This window comes from Parasteatoda tepidariorum, chromosome 3, assembly GCF_982258835.1.
Source record: "Parasteatoda tepidariorum strain Cologne lab strain chromosome 3, Ptep-v5.0, whole genome shotgun sequence".
Classification (NCBI taxonomy): domain Eukaryota; kingdom Metazoa; phylum Arthropoda; class Arachnida; order Araneae; family Theridiidae; genus Parasteatoda; species Parasteatoda tepidariorum.
The window spans coordinates 12,803,974-12,825,586 of record NC_141757.1 but is presented as its reverse complement, the minus strand read 5'-3'; the positions used below and the strand labels follow the sequence as shown (position 1 = coordinate 12,825,586).

At 32.1% G+C, this 21,613-nt stretch overlaps 1 long non-coding RNA gene across 1 annotated transcript; it reads right to left on the bottom strand.

Annotated features, from left to right (window-relative positions):
* Window positions 1-5,499: 5,499 nt before the first annotated feature.
* Window positions 5,500-14,130, bottom strand: LOC107436999 (uncharacterized). Its single transcript, XR_011637583.2, has 2 exons — window positions 13,516-14,130; window positions 5,500-6,155 (listed from the first exon to the last, which is right to left on the bottom strand). It is a non-coding gene; the product is annotated as an uncharacterized LOC107436999 (long non-coding RNA).
* Between the last annotated feature and the right edge of the window lie 7,483 nt (window positions 14,131-21,613).

The following is a 21,613-nucleotide window of genomic DNA, read 5'->3' as shown; positions in this document are numbered from 1 at the left end:
ATAATTATGCTATTTTCATAACTGATGTCAGTTTGCAACAGTTACATAAGACTAATAGGTCAAGTTTCGCCTATCTTTAACCAGCGCTCTCAATGTGTGTACGGTCCCGTGATAGCTCAATAATTAAAATTGAAAGTAATGTGGACTGTATAATAATTAACAAATATTTATTTAACAAATGTAATTAATTAGTTCACGCATGAACTTGCATTAGAGAGCGACCATACGCTGTTAACAATTCAATCAACAAGAACAAGACTGATGAGTAGTGCAAAAGGTTACATTAGGATGAAAGATGGCTGGCGCAATACAATCTCGCCAAACGCTGATTCAACACCATACAATGTGTATTCTGGAAATAGCAATATTAGAATAAGTCACAGTTTTGAGAAAATGAAAAGAGTTTGTGGTCTAATTTTTTTAATATTTAAAAACCTACTCCAATGCAGCAATATCTGAGCTTATAAAAATGTTCAAAGACAGAAAATAAGGCATTGATTTTTATAATTTCCAACTAAGTGGGAAAATAAGTTTAATAACTTTTAACATGGTTTTTTGAAGCTCTGTCGTCAAGGAAAATCAAAACGCAAGTGCCTCACGCTTGAAGCAAAATGTTGCTTTTAAACTATGTATGTCATCTTACTGTGAAGTATTATCTGGGTTTAGAACGGACGAATAAACTGAAGTATTTTGAAATATATTTAAGTTTTTTTAAAAAAATCGCCAATTTGGCTACATTTTTCCACCTAGATGCAAATTATCAAAACAACTGCTTTATTCTCATTTTTTTTACAAATGTTTATGAGCCGACATAATACAGCATTGGAGTAAGTTTTTAAATATTAAAAAAAGACCACAAACGCTATTCATTTTCACAAAACTGTGACTTTTATTTATATGGATGTTTTGCGCCATTTTCATAATAAGAATAGACCTTAGATAGGCTAAACTTGACCTAACAGCCATGAATTACTGTTGCAAACTTTCAGCAGTTATGAAAATAGCATATTCACAAAAAAGCATAATTTCATACGACGACGGTGACTTCGAAAAACAGCCTTTAAAAAATTTTACTTATTCTTCCGTTCTAAAGCCCAGATAATTCTTTACAGCAAGAGGGCATGTACAGTTTAAAATAATAGCATTGCTTCAAGTGTAAGGTGCTTAAATTGTACCTTTTCTTGTTAAGGCTGTCTATTGGATGCTCTGTGGCCAGATAAAATAAAGCTTTTTTAAGAATAAGGTGTTTTCATTGCTGCTGTAGGTTTTTAACAGTTAATTAATGGCTGTTGGGTAAAATTTAGCCTAAATTTTGTCCGCGCTGACGTAAAACAAACTAAGTGGTAGACGGATCATGCATTAGAGTCCCCTTGTCGTGGTTTTCCACTCGATGTAAAGCAAATGTGGGTTAGCTCCATCAAAAAGTCCTCCTCGAAGGCAAGTTTCTCATAATACTTGATCCAGGAGTTCTCTTGTCTTACGGATAGGGATCAAAATTACAAGGCTACGGAGTTGAACATTAGTAACAAGATTTGATTAATACTTAAACTACCTCGATGCCTGCTTAGAGGGCCGGGATAGCCTGGTTGGCAAGGAGCTGGACTCACATTTGTGAGAACGGAAGTTCGAATCCAGGCTGCTGAAGACTCCCCATGTAGTAAATGATGACTGGTGCACGTTAAATCTGTCGGGTCATTAAGTCCTCCATGTTCCCAGAATAAATTATACCTTTGGGGTACTGAATTGGAAATTGATGGTCATCTGGTTCAGGTTAAAAAGTACAATCTGTGGATGACTGAACGGGTGTGGCAGAAATCGAATTCTTGGCCAACATAGATGGCGCCACGGGAAAACAAGAACCATCGCCTGAATGGCCTACAACAACAACAACCTGTCTAGAGCGAGGAATGGATAGAAAGTCCCTATCGTAGTGAATAGATTGGGCTGAGAAAAAAAAGCCATTGCATTTATTTTATTTTTTGCAACAGATGGCAGTTTCTAAAATACTTGAAGCACTTTCAATAATAGTTCTGACAGTTTAAGCTTCATTGTAAAAAACAAATTGATCTATTTTATTAAGTTTTTGAGATTTGAACATGGGAGATAGAAGTGTTTATTTCGCCCTATTTTTCTTCCGTAGAAGGAAAAATGCAAGTCAAGAAAAATTGCGTGAAGTTTAGGATGATGATGCACTACAACAATGCCATAACTGGTTCAAAAAATTCCGAGCTGGCTATTTTAATTCGCCCTGGAAGGCCTACCTGGATTTATGAAAAAATAACGATATTGATCTAGTCAAACCTACGTATATACGACACAAGATTGCAGGGACATTGAAGATCAGTCAAAAAATTCTCCACGTCTACCCAAAGAAACTGGGATACGTAAGAAAGCTAGAAATTTTGGTTCACTAGTTCCTTTGACGGCACGATTAAACATCTGCAATATGCTCATGAAAACGTGAAAAAAAAACAACAACCCTTGTTAAACGTGTAACGTTACGCCACGCAAGGAGTTTGGAAAGAGCGCAGCCAGTGAAAGTCTGATCATCAATTATCATTCGTTAATAACTCACGATGAGGTGCTCAAATGGTTTGAATCCTGAGGCGAAGATTCCCATCACGACTTCAAAGTCAGAATTTCACCAGAAAAAATTATGCTCTCAGTGAGGTGAAACACTGGAAGCGTGTGATGTTTTCCGAGCTCCAACCAAGGAATGGAACAATCAATTCAGATGTATACTGTATAGTTTGTCTAATATAAGAACTCCCCCAGACATTCGTCTGGACAAGTGGAGGTGACTAAGGTAACGAGGTATGACTATTTCAAGTAAGGGTGTGGTAGTCACTGTTTTGGAGTGGTTTCGTCTGTCGATTGTGTTAGTCCTAAAGTGAAGCTACCCTCCCTAAAATGCACCAGACTTTGTGGCGGGAGTTCTTAGCTCGCCTTAGACAAACTATAGGCAGTTTGAACGAATCTATCATTCATAAACGTCCTGAGCTCGTCAATCGTAAAGGAGTAGTGTTCTATCACGACAACATACATCTTTGGCGATTGGTCAAAAGATATGGGAGCTTGGATGGGACGTCCACCATACTCACCTGATCTTGCGTCGTCGGACATCCAGTTGTTTGGCTATTTTCAAAACTCCTTGCCTGGAATAACGTTAAATTCAGACGAGGCTGCGAATATAGCCAAACTGTTTAAGCACACAAGCTGTTTAATCTATATTAATCGATTTCATCTATAAATAAAATAAAGTTTGTTTGATAGTGTGTATCTCTTATAACAGCAAAATCGTTTGAGCTAACGTCCTGAAATGAACAGAAGGGGGAATGTGTAATTTTAACTCCCGATCCTCCTTTTTTCATTGGCTTAGAAAACGGTATAGTGTCTTCTTATGCATGCTGTATAAATAAATAAGTAAAAAACGAAAACAAGAACAACACTTCATAACTTTTGCATTATTGTGGTATCAAATGTAGTTTTTGTTCAAGATCCTAAAAATGATTCAAAAATTTAAAATTAGATCATTCGGGAAAGAAATTTGAAAAATGGTATTTTTTCATTATTGGCTTAGCAGTAGGCATGACATTCTCTTAAGTCTACTGTATAAACAAATAAAAGAAAACAATGACAACAATTTATAACTTTTTCATTTTCTCTCAAGATTTACAATAGTTGTAGCGAAAACAGATGTCTTACATTAACAAATCAGGTAAAATTAATTTGATATGATGTAAATAAAGCAGAAAATTGCAAAACAAACGTAGCTAAAAATACTTGCATATCTAAGGCAGCGAAACATCTGTGTGTTCATGGTTTCTTACGTAGATTTCTGAAGAATATTGTTGCCTAACATTAAAACATTCGCACATATAAAAAGTTAAAATACATATATAAAACACATAAAAGAACATTAAGTAACTTCTGTATCAGTTTCATGAAATATACAATAGTTATAGAAAAAACATAGATCTTATACAAACATAAACAAATTAGGGTTACTGTTGCAAGGAAATGAAAAAAACTCAGTTGCATGTCTTGCATTTAGACTAAAATTTATTAAAAAAGACAACGGCATTGTCAGGGATTATCACTGTAAAGGTATATTTTCTTTCGCCTGTTTTTTTTCCTTATTAAAACACATTTTGGTGCATGAATGTTTATTGTAAGGTATCATTTGTTATTAAACTTTGTTTTATGATACAAAAAATATTTGTAGAAAGCCCCATATCATTTCAGCTTTCGTTAACAAGCACAAAAACTGCTAGAAAAATTCGTTAAAACTTTATAAGATATTCAAATCGGACTTTTTTCCTTAATTGCCAAAGACAATTGACAGCAAAATTATGATAGAAAAATTACTTTTTTCCGCGCATGCGCAGCATAAAAGAACTACTTTAATTACTTATGTATTGCAGTTATCAATATTTTTTCTTCTTCTAATTTTAAAGCGAAATATTTGTAATTAATTTAAAATTTCTCTGAAAGTTTTAATTTTTTTTTAGTGTTATACCAAAAAAGAAAACAAAAACGTAGGACAAGAAAACTAGTTTTATTTTTAAAATAAAAATATTCATAAAAATTTAAGTTAGGATTACGAAATTTTGTGCATTTATTGCACATAATAACCTAAATAACTCTCACAAATTACAAATCTTTTACTACATTCTTTGGCATAAGGTGTTCAAAAATATTATTTACAGTTTGTAATTTATTATCGGTCCCTCAAACCTCTGAACTTCATTGATATGTATGTTATGATCACATAGAGATTTTTTTTATTGTAATTTAAAAGCAAATACTGTTTTAAATGTTCAGGAATGTCCATCAGCTGCACACCGTAGGGCATCGCATTCTTTGAATCTTCCTCTAATGGCACAACTGGAAAAGTGACAAAGAGATCTGGAATTTTAAAAATTATAGGAAGGGCAGTTACTACAGAACACCCAGTAATGTCCAGCAGATGCACACCGTAGGGCAACGCTAAACATTCTTTCAATCTTCCTCTAATGGCATGAATACAAAGGTGACACAGAGATCTAAGATGTTAAATATTACTGGAAGGGCAGTTATTACAGAACACCCTGTATAGTTATGATCACATTGAGAATTGACATTCGTCATTTAAAAGCAAATACTGTTTTAATTGTTTAGGAATGTCCAGCAGATGCTCAAGAAAAGAAAAGCATTCCTCTAATGGCACAACTGTAAAAGTGACACAGAGATCCGAGATTTTAGAAATTATAGGAAGGGCAGTTACTACAGAACACCCTGCACAATTATGATCACATTGAGAATTGACATTCGTCATTTAAAAGCAAATACTGTTTTAATTGTTTAGGAATGTCCAGCAGATGCTCAAGCAAAGCAGAGCATTTCTCTAATGGCACAACTGTTAAAATGTCACAGAGATCCGGGATTTTAGAAATTATAGGAAGGGCAGTTACTACAGAACATTCTGCATAATTATGATCTTATTAAGAATTGACATTCGTCATTTAAAAGCAAATACTGTTTTAATTGTTTAGGAATGTCCAGCAGATGCCCAAGCAAAGCAAAGCATTCCTCTAATGGCACAACTGTAAAAGTGACACAGAGATCCGGGATTTTAGAAATTATAGGAAGGGCAGTTACAACAGAACACCCTGCACAGTTATGCTCACATTGAGAATTGACATTCATCATTTAAAAGCAAATACTGTTTTAATTGTTTAGGAATGTCCAGCAGATGCACACCGTAGGGCAACGCAAAGCATTCTTTCAATCTTCCTCTAATGGCACACCTGGAAAGGTGACACAGAGATCTGGGACATTTCGTCGCAATTTCGATGCCTCCCACTAATAAGTGAGTGTACCACCCCCATATTCTGTTTGCTTCCTGTACATCATTGGAATCCATGAAATCCAAACCGGAGAAGATTCGAAAAAATTCCTCTTTCGTGAGAAGGGGATCAGGTATGGACCTCCAGAGAACTTGCAGAGCCACATCAAAATCGGCCAGACTGAGTTCAATGATTAGAGGATAGAGGCACTGTCGTCTGCCGAAGATCGAAATGATTTGGCTGCATCTAAAGTTGACGGGGCAGCGGGACACTCTCTTCTCCGATAAACAGCTGGACATCTTCCGATAGAAAATAGAATCTTCCCGTCTGAAATAATAGAATTGTTGTGAAAATAGCAGAGATATAAAAAATAAACAGGAAAACTTCAGTAGATATCGCTCCCAATCGTTTGTTGCCCACCGCCCTCTCTTGACATGTATCGCCCCTTAGGCCGGGATAGCCTGGTTGGTTGGGCACTGGGCCCATGTCCAAGAGTTTGTGGGTTCGATCCCCGCCGGTCAAAGACTCCCCGTGTAGTAAATGGTGACTGATGCACGTTAAATCTGTCGAATCGCTAAGTCCTTCATGTTCCCATAACAAATCAATACCTCTGGGGGTACTGATCTAGGAGTTTCCTTGTCGTCTGGATTGGTTCAAAATTAGTAGTCGTAAATTCAAAATTCGGTCTGCTGTTCAACGACAGTTAAAAAATAAGATAAAATGTATCGCCCCTTAAGCAGCGATGGCTCAGGGGATAGAGCCATACCTGTCAACTTTTAATCCCTTCCATTATAATTTTTTCCAGCGGAAGTAAAATGGAATTAAAAATTTCAATTGTAAGCAAAAAAACACGCTGCATTTAAAAAGCTTTGGCTGACAACCATGATAGTAATACATATTGATATATATGCTTAATTTTCTTAAGAATAGTGGTGATCAAATTCATTTTAAAATTAATTTCATAAAAGAAAAAATAGTATATATTTACTACCACTTTAAAAAGTTGGCAGGTATGTAGAGTGTTCGCTTTTCAATGAGGTGAACCGGGTTCGAATCCCAGTAATGGCTGGTCGATACGAATTTCGCATCCAGCTTGCACCGACCACAGTGCTGACGTGAAATATCCTCAGTGGTGGACGGATCATGGGTTAGAATCCCTTTGCCGTCAGGCTAACCGTGGGAGGTCCTCGAGGTCTTCCTTTCCATGCAACGCAAATGCAGGCGAGTTCCACCAAAAAGTCCTCCACGAAGGCAAATTTTTCAAAATACTTGATCCAGGAGTTCCCTTGTCTTCTGGATTGAGTTCAAAATTACTAGGCTACGTAGTTGAATATGGGTAGTCGTAAACCCAAAAAATTGGGTCGGCTGTTCGACGACGGTCATAAAAAAATTTACCACCCCTTTTTTCTTTTTGATTAAAAAAAAACCCATACATTGTTAAAAATGAATGTAGGCTAAATTATACCGGATTTTGATTTCAATTAAAATGTATATTATGAAGCAATTTTATCCAGCCATTTTAGAAATGAAAAATTTTTTTTTTGTTTATCCTTTAATTTTTTTTTTCAATGTTGGTGATATATGATTGAAGCGAAAGAATCGAAACAAAAATAAATTTTGTTTAATGCAATGAAAACAATTGACAGTGTAACAACTGAAAACTCGAATTGTTCATTTTTACCTCTTCCATGACTGCCTTGTGTGTTGGCGGATTTAAAGCTTGAATACCAACCAGGTTTTCTGTTCGTCAAATTTAAGCTCTTTTGAAGGCAATGTCCAACCTTCTTCTTTGTGAGAAACTGAACCACCGAACTAAATCTATCTACTAAATATATTTTTATTTCATTTTATAACCTTCGCTGCAGCGGATCCTATTTTTGGGTTTACGACTACTGTTCAACTCCATACTTTTGAACCCAGTGCAGAGGACAAGGGAACTCCTGGATTAAGTATTGGGAGAAATTTGCCTTCATGGAAATAACTCGCACTTGCGTTGCATGGAGAGGAAAACCTCCCACGGTAGGCCTGCTGAAGTTGGCATACTTTCGCCCCGCTGAGGACACATATCGACCCCAGGTTGGGAACCGAACTTGATTTTTATGTAATTAGCGATATACATCAAGAGGACACCATACCACGGGAGAAACTTTTCATTGCAAATTCTGTTTTCCCTCTTCCCAGTGAGTTCGAGCAAACCTAGAGTAACAAACTGCTAAATACCTCAAAACTGCATGTTTCCGAAAATAGAAGTTAAGCACTTTTGGCGACTAAATACACCAATTTTACAGTTTAATTTATTTTAATTGTTTTACAATGAAGTCGTAAAATCTAAAACTCTCTCGTAAGTTAAAATTATTTTTATTTAGCTTTAACATTACAAAAATTATTTCAGTTGAACCAATTATGAAATGCTGTACTAATAATTATTTTTTTGACTTATACAATCATTATTATTATTACTGATTATTATTAAAATTTTTGTTCTGCAATAGATTTTTTATTTTATTTATTTCGGCGTCATAGCAGTGCTACGTTTTTTTTTTTTTTTTTTTTTTTCAGTGTACGGGGCTTTACAAGAAATAATTAAAGTTCCTTGAAAAGTTGCTTTAGATCGAAAATTACAAAAGCTACAATATTTTAAAAAAAAGCTTTAAAAGTTTGAATTCACTTTTTAGCAGAATTATTATCAATCTTAAATGGGAAGAGATTGGTTCTTGTGATTATTGAATAATTTTTTCACGATAAATATAACCCATTGGCAAAAGGGGTCTTGGTTTAGGTTTGATGGCGTCCACACACTTTTCAACTGTGTTCAAGAGAAACAGTGAACAGCAGAGTTGGACGTCGATTACAACTGTAATTGATTACAGATAATCATAACTTTTGATTACAACAAAGTAGAGCAAAAATGCAATTGCTTACATTTTTCACTTACAGTAATCAATTACTTGTAATCATGATTACAAATTTTGATTATAACTGTAATCATGATTACAACACTCAATTACAGTAATCATGATTACAAACAATCATAATTTTGATTACAATTGTAATCCTGATTACAAGTAATTATCTGTGATTTCAAGATTATCTAGGTAATTAGAAAAATGAAACAGCACATAGACGGAACACCTTTGTTAATGTGCAAGGTAATCAGTAAAATAATTGATTATTGCACTTCAGCGGTAACATGGGTATTTTTACGAAGTGGAAAACAAATAAGATGCACATTACGTTAATTGCGGAAAACCTTTGTTTCCGCACTTTATTACCCTAGTCAGGGGTCTGTTTAGAAGAAATTTGGGTCCGTTAACGGACCCTTCACAAAATATCTTTTCATAAAAACGGACCCTTCACAAAATGATTTTTCTTTTAATAGGACCTTTTACAAGTTTGTTTATCTTCATTATTATTTTGTTAATCGAATAAACCCTTTCCAGGGCAGAAAACAAGAAAGATGGATTTAAACGAATTAAGTTTTGGCTTCGGCAGACGATTCTTCCATTATTCGTCCAAAATGAATATTCTGTCTGCGTTCAGCAGTATAGGCTAAATACCAAATATTTGTATGTTGCATCTCTAATTTAAAAGCAGCAATTGTTGTTTATTTTTTAAAATTAATTTTTTTTAATTATAATTTTACAGTGTTGAGCATAATCTTGTATGTCTTTACAATTTAAAAACTCCTTGAAAAAGTTCTTTTTTTTTTTTTGCAATAACGGACCCTATTTGCACAAATTCATAAAAGCGGACCCTGGTTGAAAGAATGTGAGTAATTTTTTCACAATTTCACGAAAAACGGACCTTTCACAAAATGTCTGGACAGACCCCTGCAAGTACTAGTTGATCTGTGCAGGGTGCGTGGTCAAATCTTTCAACAAAAAATAAGCACTTTTTAACAGGGTTGGGTTTTTGCCGTTACATGCATTCTTAGAGAAGGATATACATTCATGCAGAAATATTGTAATATACTTATTGAAAATAGTGATACTTGCTTTTATCATTATAGCTTGATTTGCAAAGGATTCAAAATTTTGCATTTCTTAATTGTTAGAAATAAACGAACGACCAAAAAGCTTGGAACTATTAATAAATTCAAGAACTAAAAAGAAGAATTTAAAATTTGGCATTTCTTAAATATTAGAAATAAGCTAAACAAAACTTTCAAAACTTGTAACTACTAACAAACTCTAAGTCAAGAATGACTTGACATTCTTCAGTAATGTAATATGACAAACAAAATGTTGCTTGGAAATGTTGAAAATTTTGTTTAGTGTCCTAATATTTTACTTCAAATAGTATGTTTTGATATAATCACGTTGGGAAAATGCAAGAACCTGTTCTTCAGGGTTGGCAGGTTTTTGACATGTGACAGTTTTTGACAGTTTAAACCATGGTTTAAACCGTCACGTCAAAAACCTCACTGTCAAAAATGTCGAAAATGTCAAAAACCTATATTCATATGTGAAATTTAATTAATACATAAAATTTATATATTTTTTTTATAAAGGATAGTGTTTCTAAATATGTTCTAGAAAAAATAAATTTAAAATTTTGAAGAAACACTTATATTTTGAAAAGTAACCAAAATCTTGTACATCTTTTGTAATATTATGTCTCACATCTTTTGTAATATTATGTTTTCATTTTCATGTGTTATTGAAAATCTGCAGTGATATTAAGAAATTTATTTAAAACCAAATTTAGTGTATAATATATATTATACTAAAAATTAGACATTTTTAAAGATAAACTTTAGCAGTTTTGTACATTAGACATCTTTTAAAGAAAAATCTTTTAAACAGGTTGGGCACATGCAACATTCACAATCAGGGAATTTTTGTCTATTTTTAGCTCTTCTAAAGTAAACTGGGGGGAGGGGGATTAGTGAACCGCTTTCAACATACTTTGTTTGGTGGTGGAAAAATGTTCAAAACTAGTTATGTGCTACCGTATGCTGCGAGGTGCAAATGAACTAGACTATTGTATTTTGAATTAAATTTCTACTTCCATCATTTTCATTTTGATTATGTAGTGTGATGCATGTTCTAATTTTTAAAATTATGTATTTAATTAGGGTAATTAAAAAATTTCCATAATAATTTGTTTACATATTTCATGGATCAGTGACTGTAATGTTCTTCTGTTTCGTTTGACTTTTGTGATTGGTTGTTAGTTTTTCAGAAAAATCAGTAATTCTGAATTTTAAATCTTAAATTTTTTTTTTAATTCATAGTTAACATAAGACAATACAAATTTAAGTGCTTTCTGTTAAATACACAGAGTAGTTAGTGTCGATTTACAGTATATTCAGCCTATTCATTTACTATGCTGAAAATTTAGTTTATCCAAATACTTGTGAATTTCATTTTGCTGAATACTATATAGTTTTGTTGAATATCTAAATATTCAGCTGTTGAATAATTACTTCTTACTTTCAAGATATACATTATTTGTATTCTTAATACAAGTGGAGAAAAAAAATTAAGAGATGAAAATTGTTTTAAAATGATAAGTGTAATAATTATAAATAAATATAATAAACAATATGAATTATATTTATCATTATTCATAAATATAACTACTTTTAAATTCAAATTAACATACTGGATAATAAAGATATTCAGTCTAACATTAAAATTTTTTTTTATACACTTGTATCAAGTTTGTATTTATACAACATAACTTGTAAGTTCCTTATAAATATAAATATTAGTTAAATGTTCCTTATATGTCAAAAATGCATGGTAATAAACTTTTAATTTTCTTAAATATCAAAAAAAAAATTTTTTTTTTTCAAAATATAAATATTTAAACAATTTTTGTGCAAAATTTTTCTGCACATGCATTTGAATATAAATTTCTGAGATTTTAAATCTGTTATTTTACCTTAATTTTAATAAAAAAATATTTTAAAACCTGCTGATTACCTATAGTATAATTAAATTTCCATATAATGCATGGCAACTGTTGGTAGTTTTGAAGTTTATATTTTTTCTTGGCAAACTTCAGTTTTTGACGTTTTCGACGGGTTTTTGACGGTTTAAACCAGTATTATACCCTTGTCATGTCAAAAACCACTTTTTGACGTCAAAAACCCAACCCTGCTGTTCTTAAATATCTTTTAACTACTTTTTTTCTAATTTTATTGCCCAAAAATAAATTAATTTTAAATGATAAGAAGTTAAACTCAAATAAAAATACAGTTTTACTCAAACTATGGGTTTTTGACAGAGGGGTTTTTGACATGACGGTAAAAACCATAGTATAAACCGGTAAAAACCGTCATGTGTCAAAAACTTGCCAACCCTGCTTTTTAAGCACCAAAAAAAAAAAAATTTTTTTTAAGCACTATATACATCAAAAAAAAAATTTTTTTTTTCAAAGACTTTACATGGTCATGAAAATATAATTAATTTCTAACAAAGAACTCTTTCTTTTTTTATTAAATTGGCCACCATAAAAAGATGGAGAGATTTTTCGGTTTGATTTCAGATGGGGAAAAATGAAGCCAGAGTACAAGAATCTCACCGAATACAGCTCAATACACGCACGTGCGGATACGCAAGTATTTCATCAAACATGTAAAATGATTGGCGCTTTCAGACCGACTGTACGCCGAAAAGGATCAAGCGTACGCGGGGCCCTAGGCCATTCAAATTTTTGGGGCCCTCAGATTAAATTTCTTTCTTCATATATTTTTTATTTATTCAAATATAAAAGTATTTATATACTTTTATATTTGAGAAAGCATATTTTTTCATTTAAGAAAGCATATTTAAAATAAAAATAAATAATAATAAATTAAATTTTACTTTTTTTTGTGGTTAAATTAGAACTAAAAAACAATCATAACATTTTAAAAAAAATTTAAAATTTATTAACACTTTACAAAATTAACGCTACTATATAATTGGTATTCAAAAATTGTTTTTTCTGTTCTAGCGATCAATAAACTCATCAATAATGTTATCATAATTAATTTCACGGAGAACATCTGATTCGATAAACATGAAACTTAGCATGTCAGTTGAGGCACTAAATATCGTTTTCATTTAAAACGTCTCAATAATGTCAACAACATTAATTCTTTGCTTCTTGTTTAAACAAGTCTCAGTTCGCTATAGTACTGCCTTCCATTTTTTTCGCGCGCAAATCAAAGTGACAAATTTGATCTTAAAAAACATTGATAAATCTTATAATACATAATCTATAATAATACTTATAAATAATAACTAAAATAAGTAATAAATAAATATGATTAACATTATGTAAAAAATTATAGTATTTTATTAATATATATTTGAAATTGATTTCTTTTTTAAAAATCATTGCTTTTCTCAATTTTTTGATTTATTTTCAAAAAAATCCATTTTAAGGGGGCCCCAGCACTGGCATGGTGAAAACGTTGAATAGAACAATGGGTAAAGCACGATTTTGCATAATATGTGGCGAAACTCGACATAGTAAAGAAAAAAATCTCATTTTCGAAAAGGGAAAATTAAGCACTTCTTAAAAACACCCAATTAAAAAGAGCACCTTTAAGGGCTTTTAAAAATCGAAAGTAAGAACTTTTTAAAAACGCTACACATTATGCTGTATGTTAGCTAGGTAAAGTGCACATTAACTGTTTTCGAACTTAATCGGTAACATATAAAAATCGGCACACAATTGAAATTTAACTTACTTCAGGAAAATGTATGGTTTAATCTCAACGCATTCCATAAACAAACCATGATGGTATTTATTTATCGCGCCACATATTGTAATACTCACGAAAATCTTCGGATTTCCCAATAATGAAGCATGGGAAAAATCTATTTGATTGTGCGGAAGCTTTCTTGAAAACAATGACCAGAAATCCAGTTTCGTTTCCTTCGAGATGTCGAGTATATGATGCAAGCAAATTAAATCGTTATACATTAATAACGAACGATAAATATGATTTAAAACGCAAATGTGATGTTTAAAAAAAGTATTTCCTTTAGCATACGCCGCGAGAAAATAACATTCTTCAGGAGTATAAGTATCCATAAGTATAAACAAGTTCGAATACTCTCGACTCCAGAAACTGTAAATCACCAATAGGAACACTGTAATAGAAGCAACTTTAACGGTACAGGATTTTAGTATTCATCCGCGATTTCATGAAGTTCCTTTTCATTTCATTTTTGAAATCCAAACGATCGTTTGCCGGAATCGAAAACGAAAGCAAAATCGAGTGAATGTTTTGCGAGGTCTTTTTAATCTTTTCTTTTGTTAAGACTATTTTGAAAAGTTCCAAATTTTCGCCTTTGTTTTCGAATTTCCTTCTTAAAATCGAACATTCCTGAGCATTTTCGACATATTTTTTAAGTTTTTTCTCTCTCGTCTGTGGAAACTTAAAGAAGTCGTAACAGCAGCAACAACTTGAAGAGAATAAAATGTATATATTCGTACGCGATTTCATTTCGCTCGGTTTTATTTCGTTTTCGAATTCTGAACCTTCGCTAAACTTAGCTTGCCTTTAAAATTTCTCTAACCAAACTGCAATACGGAAACTGAATCGCTTGCATCATTATAATATTTGTGATTTTTTTAAAAATCTTTTTCGAGTTTTGTACTTAGGGGAGAAATATCAAATTCTTATTTCTAAAATTTTATTCCATGAAGTCTTCAAATATTACGTTTGCTACTGAAAGGAGGTTTGTGATTTACTTATTTTTATTTATTATTATTATTATTTTTTTTTTTTGGAAAGTGGAAGGGGATATGATTAATGCTTACCTATAAAACACTAAAATTCCCTAATTTTCTAAATATTTTTAAAATGCACCAAAAACAAAAAATACATATATTTAAAAGTTAAGGCTAATATTGTTTTAAAAGAATGCATTTTCTGCGAGGCTAAGTTAAGTTCTTTGTATTTTACTATTATTCCGGTATCATCTGGTTAAAGAGTGTGCTGTTATACAATTGTAATCATTTCCGTCAGCAAGCAATGTGAATTAAATATAAAGAATAGTGCCCAGGATGTTTCTTTCAGTAAATATTTCAGATTAATTTGAAAGGTGGTGAGAGGCATCTTAAATTTTCGATCCAAATATAAATATTTTTATCATTAATATATTATGGCAAAAACTGAACTATTTTGTTATCCCACAATATTTACGATTAATCGCGTTTTTTGTAAGATTTTTAACTTTAGACTTTTTCTTGATTCTTATTTTGGGGTGACGATATGCTTCACATTCGCATTTGCGTTGAACGGCGCGGAAGACCACGAGAACCTCACTCGGTTAGCCTGACGGCAAGGGGACTCTAACCCATGATCCGTCTATCACTGAGGATATTTCACGTCAGCATTGTGGTCGGTGCAAGCCGTATGCGGATTCGTATCGACCAGCCATCGATGGGATTCGAGCCCGGTTCACCTCATTGGAAGGAGAAGGCTCTATCCCCTGAGCTTTATCACGGCTCAAACTCTCGACTTCTCATAATTAATCTATCAGGAATGAATTGCGACTACCTTCCGTATTTTTAGTTCTATTTGTGACTATTTTATTGTTGACTCTGTGGCTTATTTTACATGAGTTAAATAAATTAATTAAGAGCTAGTCGGAATCTTCAATTGCACCATTAATGGTTACAAATGTAATTAGAAAAGAATTGAAATAAAATCATAATGGAAAATAATTAATACAGTCGAACTCGTTTATAACGAGCTCGGATTTAACGAGAACTCGGATTTAACGAGGGAAACGAGAATATTTGGTTGGAACAATGTTAAGTCTATGGAACAGAAGTCGCTTTTAACGAGCAAGACCCGGTTTTAGCGAGCAATATTTTTCTGTCTGGCAATCTTTTTTCTCATCTTTCTAGTCTTTCTGTCTTATCTTTTTTTCAAAATGATATGAAATGCGCGAGTTAAAAGTAAGCTGACAAACTATTTTAAATATGTAGATTAATGAAAAAAATAAATGTTTTGGTAAGAATCTTTTCCTTTATTTTTCTTTCCGTTAATATATATCCGTTTATATTTCCGTTCTTTAAGACTGTAGCGCAACTAGAAATTTTTTGCTGGTTTGGGGGGGGGTTAGTTGTCACTAAATTAAGATAAATATTTAATTAAATTAATTAATGTAATTAAAGTAAGTAAGTATTAATTAAATTTTAAGTCAACTCAATCATTTGACCTCCCAAGCCCCCCCCCCCTCTTCAGGTTGCACGCCTCTCTTAAGGACCCGTTTATTACGAGCACTCGGATTTAACGAGTACATGTTACGGTCCCTTTGTGCTCGTTATAAACGAGTTCGACTGTAATAACTAATAATTAGTTGTTGAATAAAAATAACGTTGCAAGTAAAAAGCAATTTTTATAACCGCTGTGAGTTGGCAACAGTTGATTATGACTGTTAGGTCAAGTTTATCCTATTTTTAACCAGTATGTTTATTTTGAAAATCGAGCAAAATGGCAATATACAGAAAAGCCATAATTTTGAGGAAATAAAAAGCATTTGTAGTCTAGTTTTTTGACATTTTAAATCTTATTGCTAATCTGCATTTTTTGGGGTGGTGAAAAACTGCGAAAAATGAGAATAAGGCATTCATTTTGATAATTGTCATCTCGATGGAAAAAATGTAGCCAAATTGACTATTTTTCAGGAAGTTTAATATAACCTTTAAAATATTTAAATTATTTCTCCGCTCTAAAAACCAGATAATTCTTCACGGCAAGTTCAGTTCAGTTTAAAATAATCGTTTTGCTTCAAATGTAAGGCATTAAACTGTGGCTTTTTTATTTTTCTTGGCGACAGATCTTCAAAAAACCAAGTTAAAGGACTCGAACTTTCGATCGTCCTCCAAACTAAACTCTTGATATCACATTTACCATATATATATATATATATATATATATATATATATATATATATATATATATATATATATATATATATATATATATATATATATATATATATATTTTCTATAACCGTTGTTGAACAGTCAATTCAGTTTTTGGGTTTACGACTACTAATGTTCAACTACGTAGCCTTGTACTTTTGAACCCAATTCAGAAGACAAGGTAACTCCTCGATCAAGTTTTGGGAGAAAATTTGCCTTCGTGGAGAACTTTTTGAGGGAACTAACCCGCATTTGCGTTACATGGAGAGGAAGATCACGAGAACCTTTCACGGTTAGCCTGACGGCGAGGAGACTCTAATCCATGATCCGTTTACTACTGAGGCTATTTCACGTCAGCACTGTGGTCGGTGCCGCCATATTTTGAGAGTTAAGAATCTGAATCCACAAAGGAAATGGTGTGTAAGAGCTAAGACGCTTTTGTGCCTAATTTCGTAACTTTTTAACATCTCCTCAACAAAATAATAAGCATTTTTAAGAAAAACCTTTTGAAGCCTCAAGTTTGCAACCACGTACTTGAATCATTAGAAGTTTTCCGTTTTTTTTAATTTGCGTGCTGTATATTTGGGTGTATTTGTTCTTATTTAATTTCTATACATTTATTAAAAACATGATTCACTCAAGCTTTTTATATTCTACTCAAATTCTCACTAAATCTAGAAATAGTTAAATCCATAATTGTAGAAGCTTCGATAAATTTCCAAGATTTCTTTTCTGCCGAAAGTTTTAAAAAAAATTTTCGTCATATTGTCACAGTTTTTTCCTTATAAATATGGCCGGGCAGGTGGCTGAGGGGTTAGCGTGCCTGACTTCGATGCCGATGGCTGCGGGTTGGAATCCCTCTCACGGCATGGTTCTTTTTTTGTGTGTTGTCCTTTGCTGTGTGAATGTTGCCCACCTTATGAACTGGTGTATGAGGCAGTGTGGCGTGGGTAATATTGCTCACATTCGTGACTTTTCACAGCCACCGTTTTACATATAATAGTCTCACTTTGAATAACTCGTACTTTGAGTACTTCTTACTCCAAGTAGGTGTTATTTTTAAAATATGTAGACTTAATTCAAAGAATAAATTAGGCGTTACTTTTCATTGATATTCCGAAACTAACAGGATAATAACTATGCACCACTTTATTGAAAATATAAGAATTAATATTATTACTGAGATGCTTCAGCATTTAGAATTATCATCAATTATGCCCTTCATTTTTCAAAAATCAATTACTGTAGTACATATCAAATCATGTTTTATCTTTATTTGTAATTTAAGTCTACAATCAAGATTTCTAGTATTAGGTACAAACGTCAATTTGTCGTATTAAATTTTTTCATTGTTTTATTATTTCACAAGCAAACGGCTTGATTTTTTTTATAGCTACCACAATGTATTCGAATGAACTTCAATGTATATGTCATAATTAAATATGTGCAGGTTAAAATATAGAAATTTAATTAGGGAAATACGTATCAATTTATGTTAATATTTATTTATGTCAACTTATGTATATATATGTCAAATTATGTTTATATTTATATATGTCAACTTAGATTCGATGAATCAGATATTCAAATGTTATATTTACTCAAGCAAAGTGCTTGTTATTCTATTAACTACCACATCGACTGCTAAATTCAAAATGTTATTACTATAAATTTTCTGTAAATTTCTAGATCTATGGGATAGGGGCCGCTAAGTGGCCCAGGTGCCCAATTTTTGTAAATAAAGTAAGTAAGCATTTAGAATTATACCATTTCCGTTTTGAAAACTTCTCTTAAGACTGTTTCGCTTATTTAAATGCGCGACAGTTCAGATCAAAAATAAAATGACAGTTTCATTTACATAAAAGGCAGAGTTCAGCAGACCCCCCTATTAATATTAAAATATTGGTTGTTGTTGCGTATGCTTGTTTAGGCAGAAATATGCGATTGTTCTTGTTTTCCAGTGGCGCCATCTATAGCCAAGAATTCGACTTCTGCCACATCCGTTTTATAGGGCGGACTCGTTCATACAACCATTCATTCATCCAAAGATCGTAATTTTGACCTGAATCAGAGAACGATCGATCTCCAATCCAGTACCCCCAGAGGTATTGATTTGTTATGGGAACATAGAGGACTTTTGCGACTCGACAGATTTAACGATTTTGATATAGTTGAGATAATTACTTTCAAAGATTTCAGTTTTAGAAGATATTTTCTATACCTAATAGTTGAATAAAACTTATTTTAAGTTACTGAATCAGACACAAAAACATAATTTCTCTGAGTAAGCCAGCTTTTTTTTTCGATTAGGATTTGGATTTCTGACCTCTCAAAACACAAGGGGGCAGCCGCAGACTGGGAAATATGGTCCTAATAGTGTGTGGTCAGGTCCGAAGTTTAGATCCCTAAAAGTTAATTTTACTTTTTGCGTATTTTGCCATATCGCAAAATCATAAAAATAGAAGCTTTTTTGTTTTTATTTATTTTATTTCATTTTTTGTTGTTGCTTTTTTTAAAAAAAACTATTTTTAAGGATGAAAAACTCAAAACGTAAAATTGTCCTTAAAGGGTCCGAACTTTCGATCGTCCTCTAAACTAAACTAGACGAAGAAAAAGAGAAAGAACGCTTTTGCTCCCAATTTCGTAACCCTTTCAAACATTCCCTTTAAGGCTGTTTTTCGGAGACTCCATCGTAATTTAAAATTAGCTTTTTTGCGAATGATATGCTATTTTTATAACTGTTGTGAGTTTACAACTGTTACTCATGACTGTTAGGACAAGTTTAGCCTATCTAAAGCCAGCGCTGTCTTCGCTTATTTTGAAAATGGCGCAAAATGCCAATATTGAGAAAAGCCGCAGTTTTGTTTAAATGAAAAGCGTTTGTGGTCTAATTTTTTAATATTTAAAAACTTATTCCAATGCTGAATTACTTGGGCTCATAAAAATTTGCAAAAAGTGAGAATACGGCAGTCAATTTGATAATTTTCGTCTAAGTGAAATAATGCCTCAAATTGGTGATTTTTAAAAAAGTTTAATAGCTTTTAAAATATTTATTTTTCTGTTCTAAAGCCGAGTTAATTATTCGCGGCAAGATTAAATATATATATGGTTTAAAATCATCGCATTGTTTCAAGTGTAAGGCACTTAAACTATGGCTTTTTTTTTTATTTTCCTTGGCCACAGAGTTACGAAAAACAGCTTTAACCCTTTTGCGCCGACTGTCACAAACACGTGCCAGCATAAAACCGTATCAACCAGGGTAAAAAGATAAAACTGGTAATCAAAGTAATTCCTTAGCAGTTTATTTGAAGGCGGAGTTATAATTGTTTGATTTATTTAATTCACTATTACTTTGTTCAAAATAAAACTATATTTAGTTAGACTTTGAATTAGCATTGATTATATATATGTTTAAACTAACAATAATTAAAGTAAAAGCAAAGTAAGTCTGTCAAATTAGCAACGACTACATTTAAGTTACCGTTTTTTTATTTAATTACGTTCTGATCCTGATTTTGTCCTTTTCTGAATCACCCGTTCCCAAGGGGTTAAACATATAGCCTGCAAAAAAAGGAAGGAAAAAAAAGCATATTTACGAAAAACCCCTTGACGCATCTGTGTGCTTGAAAAATGCTACGATTAGATCAAAAGTTATTACGTTTTTTAATTTTCGTGCTGAACTTTCGGTACATTTATTTTTTTTTTAAATTTAATTTCTATGCATTTATTCAAACTTGATTTACTCGAGTCGTTCATATTTAACTCAGGATCTCACCAAATGAATAAATAAATAAATATATGATTGCCGGAGCTTCTATAAATTTTAGAGATTTTTTTACCGAAAGTTTCAAAATATCTAAAAAAAATTTCATATGATCTCGGTCTTCACCTTGCAGATTTTGTTACATTTCAGGAAAATGAATTTTTATTTACATGGGCCGTTTTACATACGATTATGACTACCATACACTGGTCTAGCTGTGAGTAAGAAGTAGGCGTTACTTTTAAAATACGTATACTTAATGCGAAGAATCTTCAGTAAAATAGGAGTTACTTTTCATTGATATCCTAACTAACTGGATAATATACTAGTTCTACTTAATATAAAACAGGGGTTTCCAACTTACATGAGGCCGGGGACCACAATTAAAAATACAAATCAAATGGCGGGCCGCAATTTTATCAAAATTTTATGTAGGACTCTTTTATGTTTGAAGGAACAATAAATATTACTGTCATATTTTTACCAAGTTGTGCAAAACAAAAGCATTGAATTACAAATTAAAATAAGAAGTAGATTTTTAAAAATATTTAATTGTTATTAATAATATTTTTAAAAATATTAAATAAATAATAAAAATTCGGGCTACAATAACTTTAATGTGCACCTGTGTATTAAACAATTAATGTGTAACAGATATCTTGTTAAGATATAAAACTTTAAAAAGGTTGGTATTAAAACTTACATAGTAGCACACAAAATATTCAATGAGAAAATTGAAGTTTTTCTGCTGCAACCACCAGAGAATAGATATTTACATTTTAAATTTACAAATGTGTGTGTAAATATTTAAGTCCAAAATAAGCGGTTTCAAAAAGTTAAATTGGAGAATTTTTTCGAGAAAATTTTTGAAACGCTCATGCTAAATTATATTCACAAAGTACAAAAAAAAAAAAAAAAAGAAATAAAAAAGAGCAACATACACGATTATTTTTGTATTTGAATACATATTTTCTTGGATGCAAAACCTGAGAAATAAATTTCTTTATATGGTATATTAAATTTCACAGAAACGAAGAAATTAGGTTTTTATTAACGAGAAAAGTATTTTAAACCAATATAGATTTTTTACGAAAATTGTCCGCAAAAAAATGACAACTTATATTTTTTAGTTCGCGGG